The 14991-nt window shown below is 46.7% G+C and overlaps 1 pseudogene; it reads left to right on the forward strand.

Annotated features, from left to right (window-relative positions):
• Positions 1-4894: 4894 nt before the first annotated feature.
• LOC141962657 (uncharacterized) lies at positions 4895-5742 on the forward strand (annotated as a pseudogene).
• Positions 5743-14991: the final 9249 nt, after the last annotated feature.

Raw genomic sequence — 14991 nt, forward strand, 5'->3', positions numbered from 1 at the left:
CAATCGTAAATAAAACCCCAACCTTGTGGCCAAACTAAAACACCCATCTTAAGAACTGGAGATTAAATCACTTGTGTGATTATTGGGTAAGAACTGATGTTTTAAAAATCATAAATAGCATATACATCACCTCTAGGCTGTCTCTGCTGAAGATTAGAAATCCTATCTTCAGCTTTTTTAAGAGTTACATATATAACACAGATCAGAAAACCTGCCCTGCTAGGGGGCAGACATCACGCATACCTGACTCTACAGATTTTTCAGTGACACTTAAAACATCTTACTAGATAAATTTTTTAAAAAGTAAAAATCTGATATAAGCTCCTTGCTATAGCAGCGATACTGAGTCAAAAGCAAGTTTAAAAGCTTGTGCTTGGATTTTTGAGCAGGGCTGAAATAAATGCTGGTCGTAAGAAGAGCTTAGAAGGCATGAAAGCGATGCCTGTATTGCAAGTACTCCAACTGATGGTTATTATGCATTCATCTGCTCAACTATACCCAGTGAACAAATAGCAGAAGTACGTTCTGTGGTATCACAAGCATACCTACAAACTATACGTTCTCACTGACGGAAATAAAATCCTAGCAAAAATAACCATCTACTAATATTCACCGAAGGAATAAACTGTTAATGTCATTGACAGAATTCCCCAAACTCCCACACTCAATTACTACTGCCCAGATGAGCATCTATCTTCTTAAAAGAGAATAAACCGAGATTAAAATGGGTCACACCACCTGTGGATGACGACGACAGGTAGGGTAAGGTGTCTCATATCTCCTTTTGTGACGACCCGTCCCGCTAAAACCTGATGATTTGCTACCGTCAGGCCCAGTACCACATCCTTGATCCTGCTTGTTCCTGGATGCTTCAACACAGCGTCGTTTAGGAGGATGGTCTCTTTCATTTACAGGTTTGGTTTCTGGACAGGTACTACAAACAAAGGATCAAATAAACAATTACAATTCTAGCACCCCTACCGAGACAGCTTTTTGTGCTAAGCTGTAACACATCTCTCTCAAAATATCTCCAACGCAAAAGCGAATACATTGTCAGATGACCCAATGAGAACAATTAAATCTTGAAAGATATGCTTAGTGATATCAGAAGCCAAGAAGTTATTTACCTGTCAGGAAGCTGGGAAAGATCCTGTTTGCCGTGCTCGTTCTGCACACTACCTAAGGCTCTCTTACGAGCTCTGCCACGTCTGCGAGCTGGAGTCCCGAATAACTCCGGAAGGACGGTCAACATCAACTTTGAAAATAAAAATTTCTAACCCTCGTTCAAGAATGCCTGCCAGAAGATGGCGCTTTTTTTGTGAGACTCTGGATTGCTAAATCATTTTTTGCCCTTGGTGATGTAGCCTGTTAATTGTCTCTGTACTTGCCTGGAAAAATTGTTAGAGGCTCTCGAAACACGTACCCAGTCAGCTTTAAATCAACAGAGGTTTCAAGGACCGCAGACGACTGACAAAGACACCTTTGGAAACCACCGGCATGAAGAACGTTTCCAACGAGATGAATGCCTTTTTTATTTTTGGATGTTTCGCAGTACCGTCTGCTAGCTCGTAGTCGTGCTTTAAAGTCTGGACAGAACATAAATGCCCGCTGTAAAAGAAACAAACTAAACACAGCTCTTCCAGTAAGCGTACAGATCAGCCTTCTGTACCCACAGAACAAAGAAAAAAAACCCAAACAAAACCCTCCCTTGCAACCCTTGCTTCCTTCCTCTGCTGCTCACTGCTACCTCACGCACGGCAGTTTCAAGTCGTGGCCACCCCTCTTGGCGCCCGGTGCCTGGCACAGCCCTTCAGCCACCACCTCAGAAGGAGCTTTCATGTTCAATTTTCAGTCCCTCGTGGAGTGCGGCCATTTTCTTCACCACACAGACAGTCCCTCGTGGAGTGCCGCCATTTTCTTCACCACACAGGCAGCCCCTCGTGGAGTGCCGCCATTTTCTTCACCACACAGGCAGTCCCTCGTGGAGTGCCGCCATTTTCTTCACCACACAGGCAGCCCCTCGTGGAGTGCCGCCATTTTCTTCACCACACAGGCAGTCCCTCGTGGAGTGCCGCCATTTTCTTCACCACACAGGCAGCCCCTCGTGGAGTGCGGCCATTTTCTTCACCACACAGGCAGCCCCTCGTGGAGTGCCGCCATTTTCTGCACCACACAGGCAGCCCCTCGTGGAGTGCCGCCATTTTCTTCACCACACAGGCAGCCCCTCGTGGAGTGCCGCCATTTTCTTCACCACACAGGCAGCCCCTCGTGGAGTGCCGCCATTTTCTTCACCACACAGGCAGTCCCTCGTGGGGTAGAGCTCACCGAGCCGAGCAGTCCTGAGCTGAGCTGAGCTGAGCCGCCCATGTCAGTTTGGCTTTTAGGTGTTGAATGTCCCACAGCTGCGCAGGGCTGACACTCCCCCAGGGTTGGGGCAAAAAACACCCTTTCCTAGGATGAAGGTCTATAGTAAGCGATCTCAGCTTTTCCAAAGCATATTTTTTAATAAATGACCGAGATTAACAGAGAAAAGCCACATGCCAGTACCTAAATGGAGGTGTGATTTGGAGCCACCTTCTGACAGCTGCCAGTACCTGCAACAGACAGCTACCTGCATTCAAGCACAGGATCAAACTTCCTTTATCGTAGTAGTAGTTTCAAATAACAGCCTTTGGAAGGCTGACGATAAACCGCAGTTCTGTGGAAATCAACAGCTTTAGAGGCCACTCTGTTCTGCGTGTGCTGCCCTCCCTGGGCAGCCCCCTGGTTTGGCGAGGCCTCAGGCAGGCGCCGGCGGACCCGCCCGCCGCCAGCCGCGGCCCGGCCCCTCACCCCGGCTACTGCCTGCCGAGGCGGCGGGGCGCCAGGACGAGCACCGGGACGCCAGGAGGAGCACCGGGGCGCTGTGCACCCGCCGGTTAAGCCTCCCAAGGGACGGGCGTGCTCTCCGCAACCCAGCGGCCCTCGGCTCCCACCTGACCAGCGATGGCTCGGAGCTACCGCTCCTTTTCTGCCGATGTGAGGTACTTGCTCCGACAGCCTCTTCACTTGTCACTCCGGCTCCGCTGGCTTTCTGGTCAATTCCTGATGCTAAGGCAAACTGACGACACAACTTCCAGATGATCATCTCCTAGATATTTAGCTCAAAGAAGAAAAGATAAATAACTCTAACTCTAAATTTCTAACCCTCATTCAAGAATGTCTGACTGAAGATAGCGTTTTTTTGTGAGACTCTGGATTTTTAAGGGACTGTTTTGAGTCTAGTCTGTCTCACATTGCTGCTTTGCAACTACCATATCCTGGCCTCAGCATCCTGTTTCTGTGAAGTAGTACGCCTTGAAGGAGACAAATAGTCCCGGACAAAACCACGACATCCGCCCAAGGCTGGAACAGCAGCAGCCTTGGTAGTGCCCACCAAGCTACGCTTGTGTGCGAGCAGGGTAGGTGGTGCGAGAGAGCAGGTGGCAAGAAGAGGCTGAAGGCATCGTAGGTTAACTCCTGCCAGCATGACCACCGTAAATACTTGGGCATGCCCGCACGGAGGACCACAGGGCGGCACATATTGCAACAAGCCCCATGGAAATGGGCGGACTAAATCATGGGGACCGGGACTATAAAAGAATGGACTGTATACTCCTCTCAAAAGATTATTGTTGCCTGTTGCTCGATGCTTGATAACGTATGCCTGAGACTTTGGCGGAGCAAGGAGGACGGACCATCATCATCGGCACCGAGACCAAGCTGACAGAACATCGCTGGATCCCCGGTCATGGTGGTGGTAATTAGCTGCATTGCTATTGTTCTCTTCCATAGGGATTCTGACTTTTTCCTTTCTTTTCCTCTCTGTCCTATCGTTCTTATCAGTTGTTATAGAAGATACAGTTCATAAGGTTGTACAGCATCTGACCTCTTTTGTGTCTTAATCTCGCTCTTGGGATCGTTTAAGAACCCTCCCCGATATCAGATCAGAACATTTTAAATTGGCGTCACAGACAGCATCCCTTGAGATGAGAGTGCTGTACTACCTTGCTGTGTTGGATGCAAACCTCTCAGGACGAAATAGCCCCCTTTGTGTTACATTAAGGTGTGACCTCCTGAGAGTGAATGGTGGAGACTGGACAGTGATATTGCATTTGTGCTTGGGTAAGGTGTGGCCTCCTGAGAGTGAAAAGGGGAAGCTTGTGTACCAAGGTGTGGCCCTCTCAGGACAAAAACCCCTTTGAGTTGCTTCTGTGTGAGATTCAGATCTGGTCTCCTGGTAGAGAATAGGGGAAATTTGACATTAAGGTGTGACCGTCTCAGGACAATAAACCCCTTTGAACTAGGAAAAGGAAAAAGAATGACCACCCAGAAGGCAACCAATGCTTGAGATGATGTGCCCTCAGGGGCTGAAGGAATAGATAAATTATATGATCTTCTGGAGGCGCACTGATCCCATCCCTCAGTCCAGCAGCGAGACTGGGTGAAAAACCACTGGTTTCAACCACAGATGTTGTGGATCAGATAAGGGTATTGCTGAAGGAAGCTAAGGTTAAGAAGGGAAAAGAAAAAGCTATAATTTGTGCTAGGAGCGAGCCTGGCAGCTGCGGTGGAAGAGAGAAAGAAGTCTAGTCAAGCTGATGCTGTAATAGACTCTCTGCAGATAGTCATACAGACCCTGCAGAACCAGTGGCGAGACACCAAATAATTGCTAGAAGAAGAAAGGAATCAAAATATAATATTGAAAAATGAGTTGTGAGAACACCTTTTGGTGGAGATAGATACACTGGCAGAGGCAGAAGTGAAGCTTTTGGAGAAGGGGATACGGCAAATCTATCCCCAAGGAGATTTGCAGAAGGCAAAAGAAACTGTATAGAGTCTCCCCCATATGTATCCACTGATTAAAACAGAGTAGATGTACAAGGACGATAGTGATAACCGTCCTCATGTCATTACCAACGAAGTCCCGTTTACAGCAATCGAACTGGCAAAACGGAAAAAAGATTTTGCAAGGACTGCAAAAGAATCAGAGACAGAGTATGTGTGGAGAGTGTCTCTGTCACGAGGGGACAGAATTTTGTTGTCAGAGAAAGAAGCAGAAGGATATTGGGGTCCAGGTGTGTTTCTAACTACTGTCGAATGCTGAGCCCCGTGGTCATTGACTCAGAGAGTTGCATACTGGGCCGGAGGGCTGAACCCCTTAGAGAGGGGAGAGCCCCTTGCCATAACGGACACAGTGGATCAGTTAGTGGGAAGTGTGCAGAAGGCAGCCTGTCTCCAGATGATGTATGATCAGGAGCTCAAGCCCAACCAAGGCTCCCCGATGATGATGCCTGTGGACCCAGAGAGGATGACTCCCCTGATACAAGGACTCCCTGACTACCTGAAACCCACTGGCATTCAATTGCAAGGGAAGATTCAAAACACTCCTAATGGAGAAAGAACAATGGCCGCTCTGGAGGGGATAGTGACCCCTGACCATCGACTGCCAGGAGGAAAGTATGAACATAGGGAGACGTAGCCCAGGAATTGATTAACTTTAGGAGAAAATATGATGGATCGTCCCAAAGAACTGAAACCAGGGTCATACGGGCTGCAGAGCAAATTAGTGGACAACAATCATCCATGAGGAAGGGACAAGACTTGGAATCTCCTCGCGGTCAGAGTTCTGGGAGAGAGGCACCTAACTCGACAAGGCCTGTGCTTCAGAAAGGCATTCCCCAGGACCTGATGGACGGACTCCTGACCCAAAAATTAGAATGACTTGTGCAGAACTGGCGAATGTCGCTGTACAAGGTCTCCAGGACCTTGAGGAGGATGACAAGGTCAGTCACCTCCTGCCTAGCCTGGAGGACAGCTTGCAGGTGGCAAACCTCCACCCCCCACAATCTATCCCATTTCCCAGGACAACCTGTCTTGGTCGAACTCCTCACAGTGGACAAAGTGCCACTGGTGTTGGACACACCCTTTAATAAATACACCTGGAAGGCAAAAGATGTCTGTGGAAAAACTCATAAGATTCACACTAGATGGATTGTTCCCTCTTTCTAACCAGAGAAGCAAATTTGTTCTTTTGTTTCACTTTCAGGAGGAAGCAGGCGACACAGATGCACCCACAGAAGAAGTGAAGCAGACGCAGATCTTAGTGTAATTTGGTTAGGATGTGTATGCTATTTATTACAGTATTCTGTCCATTTACCTATGAGAATGAAGGGAAACCAATTCCCCCATCTTCCCGCAACCCATATGACCCCTTTGAGGATAACGATTTTGTTTTGTTATCAAGAACTGTAAGCCAAACCTTTAATCTAAATCACTGTCGGGTCTGTGGAGGATAGCCAAGCCTATCAAGCTGGCCGTGGGTCTCTGCACCCCTCACCCCAGCATAAATTGTAAGCAATTATAGCAAAACTAGTAATATACCACCTGGGATGATAGTGGAACATGGCCAATTCAATTTCCTACTATGGAAAGCAGGTGTCAATGGACACTCACACATAAATTGGTTAACAAAGTCATGTTTCTAATTGTTGTTTGGAAATAGACGATGCAGGTGAAGTAGTCCTTCAACTGACCACAGACATTAGGAAACTGGCCCATGTCCCTGTTCAAACATGGAATGGCTGGAGTGGTGATTTATGGTCTTGGTTACCCGGAGCACCATGGGTAAAGCGGCATTTATTTTATCTTATACGTGCATTTGCTGCCTTGATGGTTTTGCCCTGTATTATTCCTTGCTTTGTTCAGTTAATCCAACATGCAATTTACATCTACTGCCTCACCTGATGGTGTAAAACAGATTTGTGTTGTTCGCCAATCAAAGTCTGCCACTGTATCAATCATTTAAACCTTATATATATATATATATATATATATATATATATATATATATATAATTTTGCTCTTAGGATCGTTTAAGAACCCTCCCTGATATCAGATCGGGACACCCCTCTTGCTTGCCAAGGCTCAGTGCCATCCTGGGGAGGCCTCACTCTCCCTTTCTGACCTTTTCCTTTGCTATCTGCTCATTGACTCACACTAAACACATTCAAACGCTTCCTCTGATGGAAGAAGCAAGGACACTCTGGGCAAAACCCAGCTCAGAAATGATCAAAGAGTCATCCATCCTCCCAAGGTCAAGCAAACCAAAGTTTAAATGCTCTTCTTTTGCACGCATACTGTTGCATCAGTTTATGCTGGGAAAGATGGCAGCAAAGTCTGTGTTTCTGCCAGTAGCAACTTGCAGTAAATCAAAGCAAAACAGGCACAGATACCACAGGTTACTAAACTCTTCATCTGACTTTGTTTTAGCTTGAGGCAGGTGATGTGTCTGACTCTAAAGCATCTTGAATTTCCTCGTGGGGGAAAATATCAAATCACTCTTAGTGATAACCAGTGGACATTTTCACCTCCTAAAGTTTTTTTACAGTGGTTCTTAAGAATTGTTTTTGTTGAAATGTGGTGGAAAATGGGCAAAAGAGACTTTTCCAGCCTCTCCCCTGGACTGCATGCTGTTAAGCAAAATGGGCAGGAAAGAGCCTTCAGTGTAATGTAGCCTTAAGAGCTGAGGATACTGAGGGATGAACATAAAAAGCAGAAGTCCCTCCACAGCAAGTACACACTAAGCTGGTTGACTCCGAGAGAAGAGAGGCAACAGTAAGCTGGATTCACTTTTATCTGAAGCATCATCTTCCAAGAGACCAGAAGAAGTGCAAACTATGATCCCACCTTGCAACACAACAGGGGCCTCTCTAAATTCTGGCTTTGCTCAATGATTCAGTTTAATCTGAGCAGTGAAAACCCACAGGGAAGCAAGAAAGGAGGGAGGGAGGGAGGGAGGGAGGGAGGGGTTAAGAACCAGGCTGTAATTTATCCTGCAAAACAGAACGCGGAAGGCTGGGGGAGAAGGTTCTGGCTGTATGGCACAACAGCAAAGCAGGCGTGTCAGTGTACTGCAGTGTTTGAGTTACTATCCTGATGAGAGGAAGCTTGCACCTGAAGGGAAGCTGCTGTCTGAAAAACACAACCTGTCTGGAACAGAGTCACTGAGTTCATAACATCGAGTCAGCACCTATGGATTGTTTCCAAAGCTCATTATTTCAGAGAACTGCTGTATATGTGAGTGAAACTCATTACCTGGGAGGCTTGTGATATTTTCTAGTTGCTGACAAAATGTGGGCATTGCTTGGCTACCTTAATTAATGCACGATTACAAACTGAAATGTATTATTTGTATTTAGAAAAGTATTTTGTTGCTGGAGCTGCAGCCACTGAAATCCATCTTTCAGGGAATCCATCAAAGGCCAAGCAGCCTCATCCAACATGGCAATTAAAAATATTTTTCCCTGTTGAAGCAAAGAACTTAACCTCAGTGCTCTAGCAAGAGACCAGGACCAGGTTTGAAACTGCTACAGCAATACTGCACCTTACCCAGAGTCTGCTCCATGGTTGTGGTCCTCCACACTGCAGGGCCCCATTTTACTGGTAAAATGACACCAGCTTCCCCTATGACTTTCAAACAACCTCATGAGTAACACTTTATATATGCCAATCTCTTTTCTGCAACAGCCTGTATAATCTATCACATCCTTTATATGAAGCCAGTCTAAATATTTTACTGTAGGTACCAACAGCAACACTTTAGGGTGCCCTTGGGAGTCACAGGGATATCTTGGAGGTAAAGCTGAATTTGTGCGTGGATTATCCAGAACTGTCCTATTGTGGCCCGTATCCTTGCACTCCTGAGCAGTAACCACTGGTGAGTGGTGAGGATGAAAACATTTCAGATATCAAGCTGGTTTTTTGGTGGTTTTTTTTTTTTTTTTTTCAGCTTTTTGCTATGAACAGACCCAACATATGCCCCCAGCCACAGAGCCCCAAGGAAGCTGTAACAGGACAGATGAGCAGAAAATGGAAAAGAGATAGGAAGAGGTGATGAATTTGCCCAAGGGCACTCACCAACCTGGCAGCAAAGTTGAGTAGAGCAGAAGTGTCATCAGCCAGAGGGCTGAGTTAGCATCACTAAAGGTGAGATGTATTGGTCCTAATTTGGTTATCTGAACCCATGTTGAGCTAGGCTATCTGTACAGGCAATGGAGAGAATCAGGCAGCTCAGAAAGCAATTAATCTCCTCTTAGTACAGGTACTTTAGGTAGGCCAGATGGTTCACTTGATGCTTCTGGGTAGAATAAAGCTGAAATTTCCTCCCAACACCTTAAATCAGCAGTGTAATCAAAGCTGAATCAAATCGAAATCTTGACCTTCTGGAATAAACAAGGAATGCGGTTTGAAAAATGTGCCTTGCTTTGAAAACAACATTTTAACTTTTTGGAAAGGTCACATAGCTGCACCTGCAACTCTGCCAGAGGGAGGTGAGCAGGTTGGCAAAACCAGCCTTGTGATTTGGGTTTGTGTCACAGTTTTAATTCTGAGTTAGTGAAGTGCTAAGGCTTGGACAACTGGCCCAAGCCAGAGTTGACCTATAGATGTATCCTGTACATTTTATAACTGAAAACCATTGTGCCAGTAGGTATCGTACCAAGTTATAACAACCCACTTATGCTGATGTAAAAAGTGCTAAAGCATTGAAGTACTGCAGCCTGAACAACAGGCCCCAAGCTGAAGCTGCTAACTTAGTGTGTAGTCATTAATAAAGTATGTAAACTCACTAGTGAGAGGCGCAGCTTAGACAAAATATAGTCGGTAGTGAGGAGAGAATGTTTCCAACTTTCCTTTCTCAGCCTTGTTCAAGGCTGAGAACCCAGGTATTTGGCCTTGTTAGAAACTCCCTTGTTTTCCCCCCCGAGCCCTGGCCAGGCTTTGAGTGGAATCCAACAGGAGAATGAAACCAGAAATTTTCCGCTCAAAACAAAGGTGCCAGCTCTTCTGGCCTGTCGATCCCTGGTATATAAGGCTGGGCCCGTTTGCAGCGACTTTGGCAGCCTCACCTACGGGTGGACGCACCGTGTAGGATTTCCCACTTGCCGGGACAGGCTCTGCAAACCCTCGCTGTGACCGGGGCTCCCCAGCGACTGCGGATCTGGATGATGATAATATATGCAAGCGGTGATGTATTTTTCTTCATCCCCATGATTTAATGCATTACCCTGTCTTTTGCTGTTTGCTGCTTTAAGACCACTATCCTGCTTTTTCTTACTGCATGTTTTCTGTATTACACTGTTATCACTAGTAAAATACGCCTGCTCTTTTCGCTTTGGTATCTGAGTTTAATTGGTATCCTTAATCAGCAAAACAGTTAGGAATTTTTCAGTGAATGGTTTGAGAAATAGCTTCAAAAGAGCACAAGTAATTGGCAGGACTGGAGAAACAGGAAAGGCTTTTTTATTTTTTTTCTGATGTCTTCTCCAAATTTTTTGATTTGAACATTTTTCACTGGAAATAGAAATTTTACTTTGTGCTCAAGCGTTTGAATAAAAAAAGAAAGGTTTTTCTAATTTTCCTGCTGAATGCAGTACACTACATTAAATGATTTTACTTTTGCTGATGTTCTGTATTTGTGCGGAATAGCACAAATAGAGCAATAGAGCAAATAGTGCAGCAATAGAGCACTGTCTCGGACAATGATGATAACAACAACCATGCATCAACAATAATCACAAAAACAGGTCAAAGATTTATTTTCCCTTCAGCTATCCTATAATTATTCCGTTCAGTTTGCCAGAAGTATCTCCTTTTCCTTGAGAAATTTCAACTTCTCATGAAAGCATTAGGAGTTTTTAGTTTGGAGTTTTGTTTGTGCTGGATTTTTAAATTTTTTTTTTTAAACCTGTCAGGATTTAGGAGAAAACTAAAATAAAAAAGATCAAAGTTCTTTGTTCAATGACAATGTCCAACTGCAAATCACAAATAGCCCATGGAAGTGAGGTCTAGTGATTAAAGAAGAGGAATCGAAGTCAGGGTAATCATGTTAAGCTAGTGTGTGTCTTTGAATCCTATAGTGTTTAAAAAGGCATGGAGGCTAATTGTTACAGATTGCCATTGATTTGTTGTTGATTTAAGTGGATGATTTTGGATCTTATGATGAGAAATAATCATAATTAAATAATTGAATACAATTTTATAAGAATATTAGTTTTATAAAACTCAGAGAATCATTGTATATTAAGTAACTATGGAACACTGTGCAAACCATGCAACCAGCTATGCTGCTATGAGCTCATCTGTAAAGTCTCAGACCAAGACCATCTGGGCCACATAGTTCAATAATTATTAATCTTGAAATAATACTTTATTGTTTTGCATGTCAAAAGGTAGAAGCTTAGGTAAGATTAATAGAAATTAGAGAAAATGAACTGTAACAACCTGCCTATGTCTGCCAAGTTATGGAGAAACTCGGTAAAAGGTAATTCTGACAGGGGAAGATGGCGACCACCAACCCATGTACCCCCAACTCTTATTACAGCCCAGACTCGTTTCAGGACCTCAGTGCGCATGACCGAGAAGAGGCTGGATATTAAAATGATTTACAGGAATTAACATGGTTATGTATGAGCACTTGATTAATATGTATTATTGTATTCTGTATAATGAGCATGTTATATGAATTAGGTGTGTGTTGGTGGTGAGACGGCTGCCCTGCACACCTGGCTGTTAATAAAGGAGGGTCTGTTACCTACATCCCATCGGTGTCGATAAGTTCTTTTATCCCATTTTGGTGACAAAAGGGTGTACAAGAGACACAGCTCTCTTTATGCTGGTCTCAACTTCTCACCAAGAATCAGGTAACAGCAAGAACACTGTAATAAACAATCTCTTTTCCAGTCTTGTCTTACAAAAGCTTCTGTCGGTCAGACGTGATTTTCTCCCTGTTCTGCTGAAGGCGATAGCTTGACTAGGGACAGAAACAAGGCTGTGCAGAGCAGGTGTGTTTTAAATGTGAGCACAGCCCATCTATGAACCCAAGAAGCAGCCACAGAAGGTAATGTTGGTAATAGCAAAGTTTAAAACACATTTACCTGTCCTGAAGCTCCTTCTTCTCCAGGTCCCCCTTGACTTGTAAGTGCATCACTTCCCAAGTCTTCTGGCTTGTTTCCTGGGGCGCTTGCTGCTGTGCCTGCTGCCGTGCTTGCTGACAGGTCTACCCAGACTGATGGGTTCCCAGAGCTGCACGCCGGAGTTCAGGCAGGAGTAGTTTACAAGTGCAGATCCAGAAAGCCTCATCTGCTCTGCCTTCAGCTTGGACAAATCTCTGCAGAAGGATCAAGAAAGAGATCATACTCACACCATCTTTAATCAGCTGACTCTCTTTTGAAGCATATTAATCATGCAGCAGTAAAAGCTGGGAGGAAAGACGACATCTTTGCTGGGGACAAATCATTCATCTGACACTTTGGGATCGGGACACATCTGGATAGTTGGGCAATGGGTCTATTTGATAGTTTGAGGAGCAAGGCAATTTTCTCCTCAGAGATAAGAAGAAATGTATGGAACAGCCAAAAGGCTTCAAGTATTAACTAGCAGGTCAGGGCATACCCTGCACATTAAGGGAAGCTTACAGTCAAGTAGGACAAATGGCTGACAGTAACTCACAGTTTGAATGCATGACAGGAGAAACCTTCTGGGGGTGAGTCCCCCAGATTCAGCTCTAGTGGGACTGAAAGGCGAAACCCCCCGTGCTCAGCAGTGCCCTGGCTGCTCCCTGACAGAACAGGGAACTCCCACACACCAAGAAAAAACTCCAAACCTCTGCAACTCACTGCAGCAACCAACCCTCACCCACAGCCCAAGAGCTGCCCCAGCCTCTCCTGCTCCCTGTGGAGGTCGACCTAGGGGACAGACCCAAGGAAAGTGGGTATAAATCAAGGGGGAGCCCGGGAGAGAGCAGTGAAGCAAAAAAGATGGACGCAGGTGGCTGCCTCCTGGAACCCTCGCCGGCGGGATCAGCGCAGGAACCCAGACCGGTGATCTGTATTTCCCCATTCCCTCTATCTCCCTCTTTTCCTTTTCCATTAAGAAATGCAAGGCATATTGTATCGCTTGCCACAACTTGCTATATACTTAGCCAACTATCATGCGTTCAATTAGTACATTGTGGGTAGTTAATAAATGCTTGGACTTAGAGACTTGTTGTCCGCTCCAATTGGGGATTTGCAAATCTGAATCACTTGTCCCCCTTGTCTGAGTGGGACGTGACAGTGGGCCCTACCAAAACCTCCCATATACCCCACTCCTACACATTTCTGTAGGTCCTACACAAACCCCCCATATTCCCCACCCCCTCACATTCTTGCAGGTCCTAACAAAACTCCCCTATACTCCCCATCTCTGTAAACATTCCTGTAAGTCCTACCCAAACACCCCTGTGTCCCCCCCACTCCACATTCCTATAGGTCCTCCCCAAGCCCCTCTGTCCCCCCATACCTCAAGGACAAGTCAGGTGGAGACAGTGACAAGGAGGGGCAAGACCTAGTAGGGGTCATATCCTGTGGTGGGGTTTTTTTTTTACAGTATATCATGACATCATGGACAGCAGTGGCCTCACGCTCCTCCGCCACTTCTCCCTTGCGAGTGTTGTCATCCGTGGTGACGTCATGGCCGTGCTGGGGCTCTGCGGAGGGAGGGCTTTGCTCCTGGGGGTGGGAGGGGTGGGCACCACTGATGTCATGCGGGGGGGCTGTGATGTCACGTGCCCCCCTCCCCCACTTTGCTTTCCCTCCCCCTGCCCAGACACAGTGGGGGCCCCTCTGGGCCTGGGGACACCTAGGTGAGGGGGGGACGGAGGATGAGGGGGGCATATTGGGGGGCTGGGGAGTAGAATAAGGGCTCGCGGGGGGGCACGGGGCAGGACAGGGATTTTGGGAGGGCACACTGGGGGTCTGGAGGGGGGCACAGGGCAGGACAGGGATGGAAGTTAGGAGCTGGCAGTTGGGGTTACGGGTTGGGGATAGGGGTTAGGGGTTGGTGGTAAGAGTTAGGGGTTAGGGGACACGGTTAGGAGATTGGGGTTAAGTGTGGGGGGTTAGGAGGATGGAGTTAAGGGTTGGGATTAGGAGTAGAGAATGGGGTTAGGGTTTAGAGTAAAGGGCTGGTGTTAGGGGATAAAGGACAAGGGTTAGGAGACAAGGGATAGGGGCTTTAGGAATAGGGGGTCAGGAATAGAGGTTAGGCACAGGGGAAAAGGATTAGGGTTTAGGAATAGCGGTTAGGAATAGGGTATGGATAAGGAATAGGGGATAAGGGTTAGGAATAGGGGATAAAAAGGGTCAGGAGGTTGGTGATAATGGTTGGGGGTTGGGGAAGGGCTTATGGGATAGGGGTTGGGCTAAGGAGTGAGGGTTAGAAGGTAGGGGTTAGGGGTAGGAGGTTGGGGTAAGGGGTCGGAAGCTAGGGGATTAGGGTTAGAGATAGGGATTATGGGTTGGCTTTATGGGTCGGGGTTAGGCGTTAGCATTAGGGGTTGGGGTGAAGGGATAGGGTTAGGGTTCAGGGGTCAAAGGTGTTGGCATTAGGCGTTATGTGTGAGGGGTTTGGGTTGGGGGGAGGAGGTAGGGGTAGGGGCAAGGGGACTGGGGCTAGGGATAGGAGGATAGGGGTAAGGAGGTTGGGGGGTTGGGGGTAGGGGTCAGAGTTAGGCATTGGCATTAGACGTTATGTGTGAGGGATTAGGTGGTAGGTTTAGGGCTTGGGGGTTAGGGGGTATGGGTTTGGAGGAGGAGGTAGGGGCTTGGGATAAGGAAGGGGCTTGGGGTTAGAAGGTAGGGGTGGGGGGGTTGGGGCTGGGGGTAGGGGCTGGGGGCTAGAGGTTATGAGCTGGCGTTAGGGGGCAGGGGTTCAGGGTTAGGGGTGAGGATTAGGGTCAGGGGTTGAGTGTTGGGGTAGTGGTTGAGGGGTAGGAGTGAGGAGTTAGGCGTTGGCGTTAGTCATTAGAGGTGAGGTGTTGGGATGAGGGGGTTGGGATTAGTGTTATGGGTTCAGGGTTAGGGAGAAAAGGATAGCAGCTGGCGGTAGGGGTTAGGGGTCGGGTTTAGGGGATAGGGTAGGGGTTAGAGTTAG

Source organism: Athene noctua, chromosome 7, assembly GCF_965140245.1.
Source record: "Athene noctua chromosome 7, bAthNoc1.hap1.1, whole genome shotgun sequence".
NCBI lineage: Eukaryota > Metazoa > Chordata > Aves > Strigiformes > Strigidae > Athene > Athene noctua.